The 19,633-nt window shown below is 42.9% G+C and overlaps 1 protein-coding gene across 4 annotated transcripts in view; it reads right to left on the reverse strand.

Annotated features, from left to right (window-relative positions):
* The window catches only part of LOC106609498 (pleiotrophin-A), a 52,441-nt gene that overhangs the window by 19,845 nt on the left and 12,963 nt on the right, over window positions 1-19,633 (reverse strand). The window contains exon 2 of one of the 4 annotated variants that reach the window (XM_014208379.2): window positions 8,092-8,161. The exons of 2 other annotated variants lie outside the window; for them this stretch is intronic. The gene's annotated coding sequence lies outside the window, so the exon portion shown is untranslated. Of the gene's footprint in view, window positions 1-8,091; window positions 8,162-16,129; window positions 16,281-19,633 lie in introns of all 4 variants that reach the window. One more of the 4 variants, XM_014208378.2, reaches the window with a different exon arrangement.

Genomic DNA, 19,633 nt, shown 5'->3' on the forward strand with positions numbered 1-19,633 from the left:
TCGATGGTGGCCCCTAGTTTAAAACGTGATGCCAGACTATCTCAAAATAACACAATTCACTTGTTGGTTTAGCTATTACTTTCTGTTAACTCTTATTGAAAGGGAAAATGAAGTTTGAGTATTTTTCTATTTGTCCTTGGGGAAAGTAGCATCGATATACACCTTTGAGATGTTTTAGTTATATTTTAGAGAAGCAGAAAAATGCTTCATCCAGACACACAGTACATTAAAAGGATGTATTTCTTGTTGTTTGCCTGTTTGTGTTTCATCATCACACCTTAAGATACATTTCTAAACAGATGAAAACATCTTGACTACGGAGTGCAGTGAAAGACTGGTTGCAAACACAGCCACGAGGTATACAGTATGACCTGAACAACAGTATGACCGGAACAACAGTATGACCTGAACAACAGTATGACCGGAACAACAGTATGACCTGAACAACAGTATGACCTGAACAACAGTATGACCGGAACAACAGTATGACCTGAACAACAGTATGACCTGAACAACAGTATGACCTGGACAACAGTATGACCGGAACAACAGTATGACCTGAACAACAGTATGACCTGAACAACAGTATGACCTGAACAACAGTATGACCGGAACAACAGTATGACCGGAACAACAGTATGACCTGAACAACATAAAAGTTCACTAAACCCCAGAAAAACAGATATTACTGTATTTCTAGATATTTCAGCACTGTTGGAGCAAGAAACACAAGCCTTTCGCTGCATCCGCGATAACATCTGCAAAACTGTGTACGTGACCAATAAACTTTGATTTGATTTGATAGAAAAAACCTCCTGCCCCAAACCTCCACCAGCTAGAGGAAGATAGTCAAGGTCATGGTTAACAAACCTCCACCAGCCAGAGGAAGATAGTCAAAGTCATGGTTAACAAACCTCCACCAGCCAGAGGAAGATAGTCAAGGTCATGGTTAACAAACCTCCACCAGCCAGAGGAAGATAGTCAAGGTCATGGTTAACAAACCTCCACCAGCCAGAGGAAGATAGTCAAGGTCATGGTTAACAAACCTCCACCAGCCAGAGGAAGATAGTCAAAGTCATGGTTAACAAACCTCCACCAGCCAGAGGAAGATAGTCAAAGTCATGGTTAACAAACCTCCACCAGCCAGAAGAAGATAGTCAAGGTCATGGTTAACAAACCTCCACCAGCCAGAGGAAGATAGTCAAGGTCATGGTTAACAAACCTCCACCAGCCAGAGGAAGATAGTCAAGGTCATGGTTAACAAACCTCCACCAGCCAGAGGAAGATAGTCAAGGTCATGGTTAACAAACCTCCACCAGCCAGAGGAAGATAGTCAAAGTCATGGTTAACAAACCTCCACCAGCCAGAGGAAGATAGTCAAGGTCATGGTTAACAAACCTCCACCAGCCAGAGGAAGATAGTCAAGGTCATGGTTAACAAACCTCCACCAGCCAGAGGAAGATAGTCAAGGTCATGGTTAACAAACCTCCACCAGCCAGAGGAAGATAGTCAAAGTCATGGTTAACAAACCTCCACCAGCCAGAGGAAGATAGTCAAGGTCATGGTTAACAAACCTCCACCAGCCAGAGGAAGATAGTCAAAGTCATGGTTAACAAACCTCCACCAGCCAGAGGAAGATAGTCAAGGTCATGGTTAACAAACCTCCACCAGCCAGAGGAAGATAGTCAAGGTCATGGTTAACAAACCTCCACCAGCCAGAGGAAGATAGTCAAAGTCATGGTTAACAAACCTCCACCAGCCAGAGGAAGATAGTCAAGGTCATGGTTAACAAACCTCCACCAGCCAGAGGAAGATAGTCAAAGTCATGGATAAAAAACCTCCACCAGCCAGAGGAAGATAGTCAAAGTCATGGTTAACAAACCTCCACCAGCCAGAGGAAGATAGTCAAAGTCATGGTTAACAAACCTCCACCAGCCAGAAGAAGATAGTCAAGGTCATGGTTAACAAACCTCCACCAGCCAGAGGAAGATAGTCAAGGTCATGGTTAACAAACCTCCACCAGCCAGAGGAAGATAGTCAAGGTCATGGTTAACAAACCTCCACCAGCCAGAGGAAGATAGTCAAGGTCATGGTTAACAAACCTCCACCAGCCAGAGGAAGATAGTCAAAGTCATGGTTAACAAACCTCCACCAGCCAGAGGAAGATAGTCAAGGTCATGGTTAACAAACCTCCACCAGCCAGAGGAAGATAGTCAAAGTCATGGTTAACAAACCTCCACCAGCCAGAGGAAGATAGTCAAGGTCATGGTTAACAAACCTCCACCAGCCAGAGGAAGATAGTCAAGGTCATGGTTAACAAACCTCCACCAGCCAGAGGAAGATAGTCAAGGTCATGGTTAACAAACCTCCACCAGCCAGAGGAAGACAGTCAAAGTCATGGTTAACAAACCTCCACCAGCCAGAGGAAGATAGTCAAGGTCATGGTTAACAAACCTCCACCAGCCAGAGGAAGATAGTCAAAGTCATGGTTAACAAACCTCCACCAGCCAGAGGAAGATAGTCAAAGTCATGGTTAACAAACCTCCACCAGCCAGAGGAAGATAGTCAAAGTCATGGTTAACAAACCTCCACCAGCCAGAGGAAGATAGTCAAGGTCATGGTTAACAAACCTCCACCAGCCAGAGGAAGATAGTCAAAGTCATGGTTAACAAACCTCCACCAGCCAGAGGAAGATAGTCAAAGTCATGGTTAACAAACCTCCACCAGCCAGAGGAAGATAGTCAAAGTCATGGTTAACAAACCTCCACCAGCCAGAGGAAGATAGTCAAAGTCATGGTTAACAAACCTCCACCAGCCAGAGAAAGATAGTCAAGGTCATGGTTAACAAACCTCCACCAGCCAGAGGAAGATAGTCAAGGTCATGGTTAACAAACCTCCACCAGCCAGAGGAAGACAGTCAAAGTCATGGTTAACAAACCTCCACCAGCCAGAGGAAGATAGTCAAGGTCATGGTTAACAAACCTCCACCAGCCAGAGGAAGACAGTCAAAGTCATGGTTAACAAACCTCCACCAGCCAGAGGAAGATAGTCAAGGTCATGGTTAACAAACCTCCACCAGTCATGGTTAACAATGGCTGTGGGTAAATGTTGTCTCCGTACATCAACCTTGGAGCTATCAAGCTGAGGGGGAGCAAGTCTTTACTTATGATCCTCCATCCTTCATTGAGGCTTGTCGCCATTTTTCAGTGTTCAGGTGTGTATGTTGTGTGTATGGTGTGTGTATTCAGATTTCTCAGTTGGAAAGGTCAGGCAGTGACTGAGTGACTGTATGACTGTATTATTTTGTGACTGTGTGACTGTATGACTATTATTTTGTGACTGTATTATTGTGTGACTATTATTTTGTGAGTGTATTATTGTGTGACTGTATTATTGTGTGACTGTATTATTTTGTGACTGTATTATTGTGTGACTGTATTATTGTGTGACAGTATTATTTTGTGACTATTATTGTGTGACTGTATTATTGTGTGACTATTATTTTGTGACTGTATTATTGTGTGACTGTATTATTGTGTGACTGTATTATTTTGTGACTGTATTATTATGTGACTGTATTATTGTGTGACAGTATTATTTTGTGACTATTATTGTGTGACTGTATTATTGTGTGACTATTATTTTGTGACTGTATTATTGTGTGACTGTATTATTGTGTGACTGTATTATTGTGTGACTGTATTATTTTGTGAGTGTATTATTGTGTGACTGTATTATTGTGTGACTGTATTATTTTGTGAGTGTATTATTGTGTGACTGTATTATTGTGTGACAGTATTATTTTGTGACTGTATTATTGTGTGACTGTATTATTGTGTGACTATTATTTTGTGACTGTATTATTGTGTGACTGTATTATTGTGTGACTGTATTATTTTGTGACTGTATTATTGTGTGACTGTATTATTGTGTGACAGTGTGGCTGTATTATTGTGAGACTGTGTGCAGACCGTCCTCATTATCTCTACTAACAGCCACGCACTACCAATCTCCAGAGATATCCTCTTATCTCTGTGTGTGTGTGTGTGTGTGTGTGTGTGTGTGTGTGTGTGTGTGTGTGTGTGTGTGTGTGTGTGTGTGTGTGTGTGTGTGTGTGTTGCAAGGTGCCGAATAGAGCAGGAATCTACATAGCCGAGGCAACAGGCTTGTTTAATGATAAAACACATTAGTAATGATGACAAGCAGTGGCTCAGTGAGTGCATCAGAGCTGAAAAGACTAAAATGGAAGACATCAAATTATGCGTGAATGCCTCCATTACATTCAACAAATTACATTTAGCATCTAGACACCCACTCTCTGTATCCCACACCCTAAATCATCCATTTTCTCTTCAGCAATCACTCTCTTACACTTTCAAACATACACACGCACTATGCAAAGATCCTAGGATCTCTTCCATGCTGAAAGCATACAGTTCATTAACCACCACCAGAGTATAAACTCTCCAAACAAACAGCCCCTCTTGATGATAAACAGTCTCAATGCAAATATCTCTTATTTAGATCTTTTTCCACTTGACTGCCAATATATCTGTTGAGCTGTGAGCTGTTTGAAGTAAGACAGATGGGAATCCCATGTCTGTTTTAGAAAAGTCAACTCTACCTAAATGTCTCTCAAAAAATGAGCAGCTTTGTGCTCATGTAGATCGTCACAACTCTCCAGATAAAATCGAAGTAAAAAGATTTCCTTTAAGCGTCTCCGTGCACCCCTGCAGGTTAGCGTGCAGCTCGAGCTGCGTTGCCTCAGCAGTTTAGCATGTTAAACACTGTAACGGTGCATTACCATTAGTCCTCCTGTCTTCTGCATTCAAAGGCTTTACTCAGCAAGATGCCCATGTTTGTTTGTGTTTTGTTTCTGGCTCATACAAATTAGCATATTTTATGAATATTCATTTTCAACAGGGACTTGAGGACTTGAGATGGCGGCACTAGGGCGGAGCTGAAATATTACCATTTTCCGGAAGCGCTTTTACCCCCTCTTCGTTTTGATCAGAATTCATCATAGTGAGACGGGTGGAAGTCACACTTGAATTAGCTGTGGGAAGCCTCTGGCTATTGGAGAGATGTGTTACCTCTCTCTCTGAGGGGTTGGGGTAAATGCGGAGGACACATTTCGGTTGAATGCATTCAGTTGTGCAACTGACTAGGTATCCCCTTCCCCTTTCCTATCCGTCTTTCATTTCGTCTTGTTTTGGTTCCTTCTTGTTTGCTGGAAGTAGCAGCTTTTTTTGTTCACTTTAGATCCTGTCTCTCTTGCCAGTTGTGTTCCTCTGATCCCCTCTCACATGCAGGCCTGACTGGCAGCCAAGTGACAGCAGCCTGTCCCTCTAGCCTCACACTGTTAACACCTCAGTCATCTCCATATCTCTCTCTCCTCATCTTCCTCATCTCCCTCTCTCCCTCTCTCTCTCTCTCTCTCTCTGTACCTTTATCAGCTCTCTCTCCAAAGCTTCCAATTTAGATCAGTCCTCCTAATTGAAGAGACGTTGGTGAAAGCACCTTGAGACACTAGTTCATTAAATCAGGTCTGAAAGACAGCGTTTGCGTACGCCTTGGGGAGTTTGGTCTGGCTTTTGATTAAAGCGCTGTCGCTCCTCTCGTACGTGCTCTCTGGTTTTCTCTCTCTATCACTCATTCACTGTACATAGGCAGTGTGTTCATATGGTTATGCTACTTTCTTTCAGCTATGGAGCATTGTTTTGTTGTCAGTCATAGGAAACTAAGTGGACGCCGGAGGTTATCAAAAAGGAAGGATAGTTTTCAACGTGAATGTCAGTGCCAAGGACAGTGAGGCTAAATAATGAATAATACTTTGACAATAAACTATTCGCATTAACATCATAGATGCAGGAATAGTGTCGAAGGGCTCCAAGGATTTAATTAACTGCAGTGCGATGTCAATATGTTAAACCCACGATGTTATGCAAACACCAGCTCCAATGTGCTCTTTGGCTCTGACGGTGGAAGCTTGACTGTGCCTTGACTTCACTACTATAGGTGCAAAACACTCTACTGCAGAACTTTAAAAGCCACAGGCTTACTTTTAATATCACTCAATACTTTTTGGAATCAAACTTTGACTCTATACTTCTGATTTACCAACCATGAATTTGCAATCAATCAGCAACTGAAAATGTTTCACTTGTCCTGAAAGTAGAAAAAGTATTGAACTGAAAGAACAGACCAACCCTAAGAGGACTGATTTAAAATGATAGCACTGTTAACACTCAATCGATTTTAGAAGCTTTGTTTTGAGCAGTGAAGACCCATCTACAATACAGTATGTTCATTCAAACCGACACATTCACAGAGCATGGGAGGCTGCTGAGGGGAGGACGGCTTATAATAATGTCTGGAACGGAGCAATGGAATGACATCAAGCACATATAATTCATGTATTTGATATCATTCCACTTATTCCGCTCCAGTCATTACCACGACCACATCCTCCCCAATTAAGGTGCCACCAACCTCCTGTGTCACAGAGACAGCACTTCCACAATCATCCCCACCCCCTCCTCAACGACAGCTTGGCATTACAATGCGAAGGGTTTCAAAGCACGAGACAAGATGGAACCAGTCTGGCTAAAGCTGCTAGAGGACAAGATGTAACCAGCCTGGCTAAAGCTGCTACAGGACAAGATGGAACCAGCCTGGCTAAAGCTGCTAGAGGACAAGATGTAACCAGCCTGGCTAAAGCTGCTACAGGACAAGATGGAACCAGCCTGGCTAAAGCTGCTAGAGGACAAGATGGAACCAGCCTGGCTAAAGCTGCTAGAGGACAAGATGGAACCAGCCTGGCTAAAGCTGCTAGAGAACAAGATGGAACCAGCCTGGCTAAAGCTGCTAGAGGACAAGATGTAATCAGCCTGGCTAAAACTGCTAGAGGACCAGATGGAACCAGCCTGGCTAAAGCTGCTAGAGGACAAGATGTAATCAGCCTGGCTAAAGCTGCTAGAGGACCAGATGGAACCAGCCTGGCTAAAGCTGCTAGAGGACCAGATGGAACCAGCCTGGCTAAAGCTGCTAGAGGACAAGATGGAACCAGCCTGGCTAAAGCTGCTAGAGGACAAGATGGAACCAGCCTGGCTAAAGCTGCTAGAGGACAAGATGTAACCAGCCTGGCTAAAGCTGCTAGAGGACAAGATGTAACCAGCCTGGCTAAAGCTGCTAGAGGACAAGATGTAACCAGCCTGGCTAAAGCTGCTAGAGGACAAGATGGAACCAGCCTGGCTAAAGCTGCTAGAGGACAAGATGGAACCAGCCTGGCTAAAGCTGCTTGAGGACAAGATGGAACCAGCCTGGCTAAAGCTGCTTGAGGGACAAGATGTATCCAGTCTGGCTAAAGCTGCTTGAGGACAATATTTAACCAGCCTGGCTAAAGCTGCTAGAGAACAAGATGGAACCAGCCTGGCTAAAGCTGCTACAGGACAAGATGGAACCAACCTTGCTAAAGCTGCTAGAGGACAAGATGTAACCAGCCTGGCTAAAGCTGCTTGAGGACAAGATGGAACCAGCCTGGCTAAAGCTGCTAGAGGACAAGATGGAACCAGCCTGGCTAAAGCTGCTAGAGGACAAGATGTAACCAGCCTGGCTAAAGCTGCTAGAGGACAAGATGGAACCAGCCTGGCTAAAGCTTCTAGGGGACAAGATGGAACCAGCCTGGCTAAAGCAGCTAGAGGACAAGATGGAACCAGCCTGGCTAAAGCTGCTAGAGGACAAGATGTAACCAGCCTGGCTAAAGCTGCTTGAGGACAAGATGGAACCAGCCTGGCTAAAGCTGCTAGAGGACAAGATGTAACCAGCCTGGCTAAAGCTGCTAGAGGACAAGATGGAACCAGCCTGGCTAAAGCTGTTAGAGGAGATATAAAGCTGTCAGTCACCTCTAATCCTATACTACTTTCATACCCATTTAAACCACCATCCCAGGCCTACCACTCAGGGCACAACAAAGAACAGCTCCCACAAATGGGATAACCCATGGTTCGCGCAAGGGAATAGAATTTGGAAACCAGCATCCCAAATGGACTTGACATTCCAAGCATAACCATGTCTATGCAGTGTCTCTACCTTTTCCTTATTAGAGTCAGGGGTACCTAGGTGTCTTTACTCAATGCACCAAGGTCCTCTAGAAACGAGCCTGTAAAAGACAGAGACAAGACAGTAAGCTGGGCGAGGGAACGAGGCTTAGGTGAAGATTACGACATACACAAAAGCCAACAGTAGTAAATTCCCTTCGCTTAGTGTCTCACCTCAGCTTACCCTGACAAGAGATTGCTACTGTGTGTGGGATATATAAGACCAATGCAGTGGAGGCTGGTGGGAGGAGTTATAGGAGGTTGGGATGATTGTAATGGCTGGAATGGAATTAATGGAACAGAGTCAAACATGTGATTTCCATATATTTGATACAGTTCCATATATTCCATTCCAGGTATTACAATTACCCTGTCCTCCTATAGCTCCTCCTGAGGTGGTCCAAAAGCATATTGGTTTGTGTTCCCTTAAACAAAGTAAATGCCTGTCCTGTGTCGCATTGATTTCAGTCCTCCACACAACCTATATTTTTCAGTTTCTTTTCAGATAATTAAAACTTTGCATTTTAGTTTGTAATCGCTAACCTGTTCGCTTTTGTACAAGTGAATTGCGGCTGGTTATTTTCAGTCGTTTTCTCTTGAGACCCTTGTCACTGACGTCCTAATTGACTCCAGATGTACCCACATGCTAGTAGCAGGTGTGTGGAGTGAACAAATTAGTGCTTGTGCCAAACATTCAAACACCTTTTCCAAGTTGTTTTTATTAATATATTCCACAAGCACCTGTCTTAGGTTAGATATCAATAAGGGAGGATTTTAATTCAATATGAAAGCATTCCTCTATTGTACTTGTGTGTGGATGTGCAATATATTCTGTTCAGTTGTTTCTGTTTGTTAGATGGAAATGTCCAGATTGGAGTTAATATTGAAGTGTAGATAAACAGCCGGGGATGATGTCGTGTCTGTGGTGATCTGTCTGGGTGGATAGTAGTCTAGACTAAACAGGATTGAAGATGTTCTTTGAGCTCTCGATCAATAACTGAATTTTAATAGCCCTCAAAGGTTAATCAAGTTCATGTGATTTGATTGTAAGCAAGTTGTTGGAGCAGGTCCTTAGCTTGGAGTGTGAAGATGAGGAAATGAAGGCAACCTTAATATCGGCATCGGGAATAAGTTACTACATTTTGACGACATACAGTAAATGTCTACATGCTGATGGTATATAGTGGGTGTGCTGAATTATATCTCTTACCATCCTTCCTATGATTAAAACCTAATCTTCCTCTCCCTCCAAGTGTTAGAGTGCTCATGTATCGTAACCCTTACTATTATAACGGGACATTTTCATTTATAAAGCCTTTATCATATAGGCCTACAGAAGCTTTTGTGCTTTTGTGTTAAATACATCTCAATACTCCACCATGAACAAAATGCTCTTACGGTTCCAGAACAGATTTAGTTCATTTTGATGGGGCTGGGATCTTCCAACTGTATGATGTAGAGATCCAATTGCTTTTAAATACTTTGGGCACCGATTGGAGTCAACTGACAGACAGCAGAAGGCTCTCATGATCTGTAGTAGTTGCAGACAGACAGCAACCTCTCTCCCCCTCCATCATGTTGTGTAATCCTAAACGAGCACCAGGGCTTTGTTCAATAGGCGACCCTTATGGAACGCTGCAAGTAGAAAGTCAAGAATAGAGCGGACGTTATTCCTTCTTCTACAGAGGCGTGTTTGTTCTACAGTTTATATTTCTATCAGTTTCTATTTCTTCCAAAACGTTGTGACTTGCTGAATGCAGCCCACATCCCTTCTCTCATGAAATACTGAAAAGGCTCTACTGTCTTCCTCTGCTAATACAGGCAGCAATGGCCTTGTGCTTCATCATGCTTACAGCTCTCTGCCTTGCTTGGCTTCAACACATCTTGGAGTCTCTTTTTTGTCTTAGTATAGCGGGTGTTTCCATTGATTTCTCTTCATAATATTTCCCGTTCTAGCGGCTTAAATTATATCTATGGTCACAACTTCACTGAGACCTCCATGTGTAGGTGTTTTTTGTCTCTTGAGAGAACGGCTTTTGTTGCATTCAAAGTCATGGAAACGCTTGAGTTCTGGTCCTTCTCGTTAACTACACACTGCCCTCTTCTGGGCTGTCCTAGGTACTGCCTGGAGAAATGAGGACCAGTGTTATAACATTTATGAGAGTTACTGTAAAATGTAAAATCCTCCTATTGATAAAGGGCTACTGTATGATTTCACATATAGGATGTTTCCAGTCATTTATAAACAGGCAGGCTCAGTACTATGGCTGAATAACATGTTTGTGACGATCAGATCATATATTCCCTTATACGTGGACTATGAAGGAGTTGTTGTGTCTGGCATGTTAAGGGTGTTCTGTGCCCTGAGGCGAAAACTATTCATCTATGATAACAAATCATTTTGTCAGGCTTTGATTTTACACCAAGTCTCCACTGAGCCTGAATCATTCAAATATCAGTCCTATGAGACGCTGATCTAATGCGAGTAGTGGCGGAACAGGAATTTAACACTGGTGCTTCTCCTGAGTGCCCACCATTTTGGATTAGACACTAAACAACAAAGACAGACAACACAGTCTGAATGGAGAAATACATTTGGCCATAGTGCCCAATCAATCAAAATTCAGCAAGTATGCAGCAGTAGTCAAAGCAGAATGATCATCCTCCGTGGTACAAGCACCAGATTGTCATGAGAGAGAGAGGCTCACGTCTGCCATGTACATTTAAATGTCTAATTTCTCTTCCAGAGAGTCTTATTCTAGTGTCTGTCGGCAAACAAACACTGCATTCCCTCTGAGCACAGATGTCTGTTCAACGTCTAGTTTTGATTGACATTTGGTTGAGTTGTCAACTAACGTAAATTCAACGTGAAATCAACAAAATAGTTCACCATGTCATTGGATTTAGCATAAAAGTTGGCTGAAAAAATGACGGAATTTCCTAACATTGATTACTTTTCTTCTAATCCAATCAGTTTTCCACATTGATTCAACATCATCACATTGAATTATTTGGTTGAAATGAAGTGGAAACATTATTGATTCAACCAATTTTTGCCGAGTGGGTGTGTGTGTTCTGAATATGGAGCCAGAAACCCATTCCATTCAAGATATTTACAGGCACGTGGATGGAGCGCTGTCTCTATTTAACTACTTGCACTTCTATTTCTGACTTTCTGCTAATTTAAATGAATTACACCATCTGTCATTATGGGCTAGATGCACTATATCCCTGGTTTCAGAGACATTCTTATTTTCAGCTCCCCGGGATGAAGAGAGGGAGGTTATTTATTGAAAATGGTGGGTGTGAACAGATTGGACAACCCTGTTACGTCAAGGAAATGACTCCACGCCAAAACAAGTCAATGTTATTGCATTGTCTTCAGGGCTTTTTGGATGGAGGGCCATGGGATGGGCCATGCCTCCAGTATACAAGTATATTCCTCAAATCCTGTGTTTCTCCAACATTTTCTGTAAGCTATGGCACTTCCTACTTAAGGGTCTGATTACAATATACTGTAACTAACTTTAGAACTGACAAAAACATTCATATCAGCGAACCATCTGAGGTACCGGTCAGCATCATTCCTGGGACCAATGCTTGTCCCAGAACCGGAGGTTGAGAAACATTGCTCAAATGTTTCTTGCCCAGGGACCCCCTCCAAGGCCAACCAGCGACCCACAGACCCCATCATGTGTTAGCAAAAAATAAATATGTGTGTCTTGTGAGGTGAATGATAATGGCAAGTAGAAGTAATCAACATTTTAAAATGAATAGATTTGGTAGACAGGTTAATTATTTTGACCTCCCCACAGTTCACTGGAAGAGGAAGTGGAAACTCTAGGACAGCTTCGAAGCTAATTTCCAACAATTCTACACAGTTTGACATGGAGCTGAGACAATTTTGCAGTTTTCAATTTCTTGCAATTCTATGCATTTTGCAATGGATAATGCTGTGTTCTTCTTATCAAACATTATAACAAAGTCAATGGGCAGGTGCTCTGAATGGCCTTTAACTTTTTTTATTCTCGCTGACTGTCTAGCTTTTATTTGATGGTTAGTTCTAAATTCTCAAAGATAATTAAAAATATATACAGTACCAGTCAAAAGTTGGACACACCTACTCATTCAAGGGTTTTTCTTTATTTTTGACTATTTTCTACATTGTAGAATAATAGTGATGACATCAGCACTATGAAATAGTGGGTCCTGGACCTCCTGACAGGCCGCCCCCAGGTGGTGAAGGTAGGAAACAACATCTCCACTTTGCTGATCCTCAACACTGGGGCCCCACAAGGGTGCGTGCTCAGCCCCCTCCTGTACTCCCTGTTCACCCATGACTGCTTGTCCATGCATGCCTCCAACTCAATCATCAAGTTTGCAGATGACACAACAGTAGTAGGCTTGATTACCAACAATGACGAGACAGCCTGCAGGGAGGAGGTGAGGGCTCCTGGAGTGTGGTGTCAGGAAAATAACCTTTCACTCAACATCAACAAAACAAAGGAGATGATCATGGACTTCAGGAAACAGGGAGCACCCCCCTATAGGGAGCACCCCCATCCACGAGACAGCAGTTGCGAAGGTGGAAAGTTTTAAGTTTCTCGGCGTACATATCACTGGCAAACTGAAATGGTCCACCCACACAGACAGTGTGATGAAGAAGGCTCAACAGTGCCTATTCAACCCCAGGAGGCTGAAGAAATGTGTCTTGTCACCTAAAACCCTCACAAACTTTTACAAATGCACAATTGAGAGCATGCTGTCTGGCTGTATCATCACCTGGTATGGCAACTGCACTGCCCACAACCGCAGGGCTCTCCAGCGGGTGGTGCGGTCTGCAGAACGCATCACCGGGGGCAAACTACCAACCCTCCAGGACACCTACAGCACCCGATGTCACAGGAAGGCCAAAAAGATCATCAAGGACAAGAACTACCCGAGCCACTGCCTGTTCACTCCGCTATTTCTTAGAAGGCGAGGTCAATACAGGTGCACTAAAGCTAGGACCGAGAGACTGAAAAACAGCTTCTATCTCAAGGCCATCAGACTGTTAAATAGCCATCACTAGAACGGAGAGGCTGCTGCCAACATACACAGACTTGAAATCATTGGCCACTTTAATAAATAGAACACTAGTCACTTTAATAATGTCACTTTAATAATGTTTACATATGTTGCATTACTCATCTCATATGTATATACTGTATTCTATACTATCTATTGTATCTTAGCCTATGCCGCTCTGATATTGCTCATCCATATATTTATATATTCTTAATTCCATTCCTTTACTTAGATTTGTGTGTATTAGTTATTTGTTGTGAAATTGTTAGATATTACTTGTTAGATATTGCTGCACTGTCGGAACTAGAAGCACAAGCATTTCGCTACACCCACAATAACATCTGCTAAACACGTGTATGTGACCAATAAAATTGTATTTATTTGATTTGATTTAGAGATATAGGGATGCCTGACCTGTTGCATGATCTGCTAGTGTGTAGATATAGGGATACTAGAACTTTTGGATGATCTGCTGGTGTACAGATATAGGGATACTAGAGCTGTTGGATGATCTGCTGGTGTGGAGATATAGGGCTAATAGAGCTGTTTGATAAAGAGCATGCTGCCAGCCAGCCAGCCACTGTTGACAACATGTGCAGCAGAGCCATGAGAGATCCAACGCCTGGGGCCCTGTGACGTCAGTCAGCAGAGAGGGCTGATGGGAATTCGATACACAGCAACGCTGCCTAATTTATTCCACAATAAAACCGACAGAGGCTTGTTTGTCTGTTTCTGTGTGCACTGGCTGTGGAATGTACTACAGTATATGCACACACTATTTACTGATGCTAAAAGATTAATCTGAGAAAAATTATTTGTCGTTGCATTGATTTGTCGTTAAAGAGATTCGTATTTGTATGCACTGTATGAAGTCAAGTCCATCCTTTATTATGAAAATGTTCCAGCAGCCTAAAAGTGTTATTAGTTAGCTGGCAGTGGAAGCTGCTGAGGGGAGGACGGCTCATAATAACGGCTGGAATGGAGTCAATGGAATCAACCAATGATATGGAATGATGTCATTCCATTGACTCCATTCCAGACATTATTATGAGTCACCCTCCCCTCAGTCTCCACTGTTAGCTAGGTATTTTGAATGTTATCGTCTCAAGCCATACTAACCAGAACTATTCTGTCATGAAACAATTAGTGTCTCCTTGGCATATTTGAATCAGAGTACCACACATAAAATACAACATCAACTCCACAATGTCTTAGTCAGCTTTATCTACTCCCATTGCCAAAACCAAAGGTCCCAAACACACACACACACACACACAGTAAAAGCATTTGCATGTGAAATTCCCACCTCAGTTTGTTTTCAGAGGCTATTTCATTTATTCTCCTTACTGAGGATCTGCCAACCAACTTCATCTGTTCACATCACTGGCCTCTTCAACACATGCTATTCCCATCCATCACACATGTATTGCTATCCTGGTTCCCAAATGGCACCCTATTCCTATATAGTGCACTACTTTTGACCAGGGCCCCTAGGGATAGGGTGCCATTTGGGATGCACACCCTGTTAACCCAAAAACATGAGTATCTGTAACGTATACGCAGGGAGTCAGGAAGCAGGTGCAGAAGGTGAGTTTAATAATAAACATGCCAATAATACAAACCAGAGGCTGCATACTGAACGTAACCAAAACCAATACTGCCTGATGAATGAGGCAACTGAGGGCTATATAAACGGAGAGTTATCAGGGTGGTGATGAAGTCCAGGTGTGCTTAATGATGGGGAGCAGGTGTGCGCAATGATGGTTGCCAGGTGAACGCAATGATGGTTGCCAGGTGAACGCAATGATGGTTGCCAGGTGAACGCAGTGTGGGTTGCCAGGACCGGTGGTTAGTAGACCCTCAATACATGCTTCTTTCCAAAGGACAACTTGCAAGTACATTGAGGAGCTTTTTTTGCTATAGAGTGATTATAGCTTTCCACTTTCATCCTCCTCAAAGGGAATAACAACACTCCTGGGAGCCAGCATACATGACAACCTCCACTCAATCCCTATGTTTTTTCTCAGAAAAACAAAATGTTTCTGGCAGTGTTCCATCACTGTCTCTGGTCATGGTGGGATTCAAGATAGTTTCTGGCAACCTGCTCACAGACACAGCACAGCCCAGAGCATTGACCAGTCCCTTTCAGCATGCCACAGAACATTACGGCAGACTGGACAGAAACACACTCCTTTTCCATGAGTTGAAGTGTGGTTGATTGTGCTACATGCCATGCCTTCTCTGACCACCTCTGTCACATTGAACTGGGTCACACAGACAAACAGGTTATGGCATATGTGGTTTCCCCCTCAGAGAATACATCACAACAGATCGGCACGTGAAAACTGAAGAACTCATTTCAAATCACACTTTTTTTTATGATCCTGACCTGTCTGTCTGGGTGTGTGTTTGTATAGTTATCTAATACCGTTTTCACAATACTGAGTCAAACCAAGCTGAGCTGTACTGGGTTAGCCTGGTTACACATCCACCATAGTTGCATAAATTGGTTGTTCACTGGGTTGGGGAATAAGTGATTACATGTAATCCGATTACAAAAACTACTACAACTAATCCGTTACCAGCTAAAATATTGTAATCAGATTACAGATACTTTCAAAAAAGTGGACGATTACTAATTGGATTACATTTAAATTCAGAAAGGATGTTTGCAAAAAAAGACATGACAACTTTCTGTTTTCTCAATGACATTCAATTCAGCATTGAAAACAGGCACAATTTTAAGTTTGTTCCACCTGAGCGAATCAGAGACCACTATGACGTCACACCAAATGCGTTTGAGGGATCCTTTTCATCTTCTAATGCCTCTTAAGGGGAAAGTAATCCAAAAGTAATCAGATTACGTTACTCTGTTTGGGTAATCCAAAAGTTACGTTACTGATCATTTTGGACAGGCACTGTAACTAGTAACTGTAACGCCTTATATTTAAAAAGTAACCTACCCAACCCTGGTTGTTGATGCCAGTTTAGCTGCTGGGCCCCTTCTCACAACAGTCTAACAGTGTCCACAGTGCAGCATCAGTGTTCAGCTCACGGTGCACTGGTCCATTTAGCCCCCAGGGGTCTCTCCGAGCAGCTCCAGGGGTGTCTGGCCTGGATGACCGGCACAGGGAGAGAACAAAAAAGCCCCCTCAACCAGCAGACTCAAATCACCAGGGGCATTACCCAGTTACATGTATGGGGCAAACCGTTAGTGTTCATCCGAGGGGTACGAGAAACAAGCTTGCTTCAACAGTTTCCTCAACCTGCCCGACTACCTTTCTCTCTGGACCTTGGTTTCTCCCCCCTTTCCTGGAGACATAAAATTACTGAGGAGAATATGGAAGTTTGTTCGCTAACACAAGTAGTACACCCCTGAACTTCGTTGGAATTGATGTTTCTCTGCCTTTTGAAACATGGATGTGTTTCTCTGCCTTCTGAAACATGGTGTTTCTCTGCCTTTTGAAACATGGATGTGTTTCTCTGCCTTCTGAAACATGGAGGTGTTTCTCTGCCTTCTGAAACATGGAGGTGTTTCTCTGCCTTTTGAAACATGGATGTGTTTCTCTGCCTTCTGAAACATGGAGGTGTTTCTCTGCCTTCTGAAACATGGATGTGTTTCTCTGCCTTCTGAAACATGGAGGTGTTTCTCTGCCTTTTGAAACATGGATGTGTTTCTCTGCCTTTTGAAACATGGATGTGTTTCTCTGCCTTCTGAAACATGGATGTGTTTCTCTGCCTTCTGAAACATGGATGTGTTTCTCTGCCTTCTGAAACATGGAGGTGTTTCTCTGCCTTCTGAAACATGGAGGTGTTTCTCTGCCTTCTGAAACATGGATGTGTTTCTCTGCCTTCTGAAACATGGATGTGTTTCTCTGCCTTTTGAAACATGGATGTGTTTCTCTGCCTTCTGAAACATGGATGTGTTTCTCTGCCTTCTGAAACATGGAGGTGTTTCTCTGCCTTCTGAAACATGGATGTGTTTCTCTGCCTTCTGAAACATGGATGTGTTTCTCTGCCTTCTGAAACATGGAGGTGTTTCTCTGTTTTTTGAAACATGGATGTGTTTCTTTTGTATAGGGTCAGGAGAATTTAAGCTATTGGTAAAAAAAGAGTAGAAAGTTGTAATGAGCCATTCCCTTCTCTGGTGTTAGTGTAGATCGGCTGTCTCTCACTATGAGCTGTGGACAGAATACTAATGTATGACTAATGGGGTGTCTGTCTCTCGCTCTCTCCCTCTCCATCCTGCTTCCTCTCTCTTTCTCAATCTTTCTTCCTCCCTCTCCATTGTTCTCCTCTCTCCATCTTTCTTCCTCCCTCTCCATCGTTCTCCTCTCTCTGCTCTCTCTCCTTCTTTCTCTCACTTACTTTCTCTCTCCTTCTTTCTCTCTCCTTCTTTCTCTCTTTTCCTTTCTCTCTCCTTTCTCTCTCCTTCTTTCTCTCTCTTCCTCTCTCCTCTCTCTCTCCTGTCTCTCTTTCCTCTCTCTCCTTTCTCTTCATCCCTCTCTCTTCCCCTCTCTCTCCTTCTTTCTCTCTCCCTCTCTTCCTCTCTCTCCCTGTTTCTCTCTTCTTCTCTCCCTCTCTGTCTCTCCTTCTTTCTCTCTATCCCTCTCTCCCTCTCTCCACAACAATCACAGTATGTGTGAGAGCCATAATCCACCACATTGAAGACGCAACTTCAAGCACATTGAAGATTGTTTCCTTAGTGAGGGATTTGCAAAGGGATTTCTGAGCCACACAAGTCAGTCTGGGGGAATTTAGTGGGAGGTTTAATGAGAACAGGGATAAAAAGCGTTCTTGAACGTCCCCCTGAGGCGCTGCTGAAGGCAACCCTCCTCATAATTGTTGTGATCCTGAAGCTCTGATCACCTATTGGTGGGTACAAGCACCGCTTTGGTCTTAGCTCCATAGAGTGGGCTTACCTAATCCCCCCCCTAGCCATTCTATGTGGTAAGTTATCAAATCATTCTCTCACTCCTGAATGCAGCCCTCAAAGAAATAAAAACATCCCAGAACGCTATCAGCTTGTGAACGTCTCCACAGAGTCCGATTAAAACCTGGTGAGATTTAAATGGAGTAGGATTAAGCTCCATCTTTAACGTACAAAGTCTGATTACATTTTACTTTAACAAAGACTTTGAAATATAGCTTTTTGCAACATCTCCAATTCAGGCTTTAAAAACAGCCGTCATCCATAACTGATGCAGATAAAAAAAAAGAAAAACACGTGCAGAACTAAGCAAAGATAAGAGGATATCTGTCATTGATTGCAGGCTTATTCATGGACTTGCAACTTATCCTCCTGTTTTTAACAAGAATTGATCAAGTCAGACCAATCCAAACAGATTATTGACAAAAGGATTGGCATCGAATGTCATTTGTGATGATGGTCTGTTGGCAACATCCTTACATTCATAAACATTCATCAATCAGCTAGCTACACAGAAGTGTAGAGTTTCGAAATCATCTACGCATCACAGTATATCTAATATAGGCTGTCTAACTTAATTCCATCAGAACTTTCCAATTGAGCCGTGCAATGCCTTGTCATTAGGCTATTATCCCCATTCCATTGCATCTCTCATTTGCATTAGCCATCCTATTAGCAGTGAGAATGGAATAAGAAAACAAAGTGGTAGAATGCTGCAGGTTACTGCTCGCGCTCAGTTAATCTTTCCATTCACCTTGAGTGGACTGGCCACATCAGTGGAAATGGCTCTCAGTTTTGTCTGTCTGTACAGACTACCTGTCAAGGGCAGAGAGACTGACAGTCCCCTAAGGACGGACTATGGTTCATCAAACTAATATGGGGAGTATTCTTGGTGGGTGTCTCTAATTTTCTGTATTTCCTTTTTAGCCCTCCACTGTTTATGCCTGACGACAGTCTCCTTTCTGATTAACAGTGGCCATAATATTGAATAAAATCCTCTACGGTGGATCGAAGTAACTCAGCCACAGTGCTAAAAGGTCAGGTAAAATAAAATGAGATTAGCAGTGATTGCCTTTATAGATTTTAACATTTAGATTTTTGCATTGGAGGTGGCACATACATTGTATGTCATGTTATTGTGCCCCCAAGGAGTGCTAAATGTTATATAGGCGCCTCTATTGCCAGGAAAGGTTGCTGAAAGGGACATGGATCGTTTTATTTTAAGGACACATTTAATGTTGTATGTAATGGATTGTTGCATTTATATAGTGCATTTAAATGCATCAGTAAGCATGTTTAGTACTTGGAGAGTTTCCCTAATACCATATGGAGAAAAGGTTACTACTGGCCCTCCAGCACCACCTCCAACAACAGCAACCACACTTTCCTATGTGGTCTCCCATCCAGGGATTAACCCAGCCCTACCCTGCTTAGCTTATGTAAACCAGTCGATTTTAACAATGCAATGTACTGTAAGGATGGATTTTATCATGCCATCCTTTCATAAAATGTCACCATGTAGAATTTCCTTTATGAT

Source organism: Salmo salar, chromosome ssa07, assembly GCF_905237065.1.
Source record: "Salmo salar chromosome ssa07, Ssal_v3.1, whole genome shotgun sequence".
Taxonomy (NCBI): Eukaryota; Metazoa; Chordata; class Actinopteri; order Salmoniformes; family Salmonidae; genus Salmo; species Salmo salar.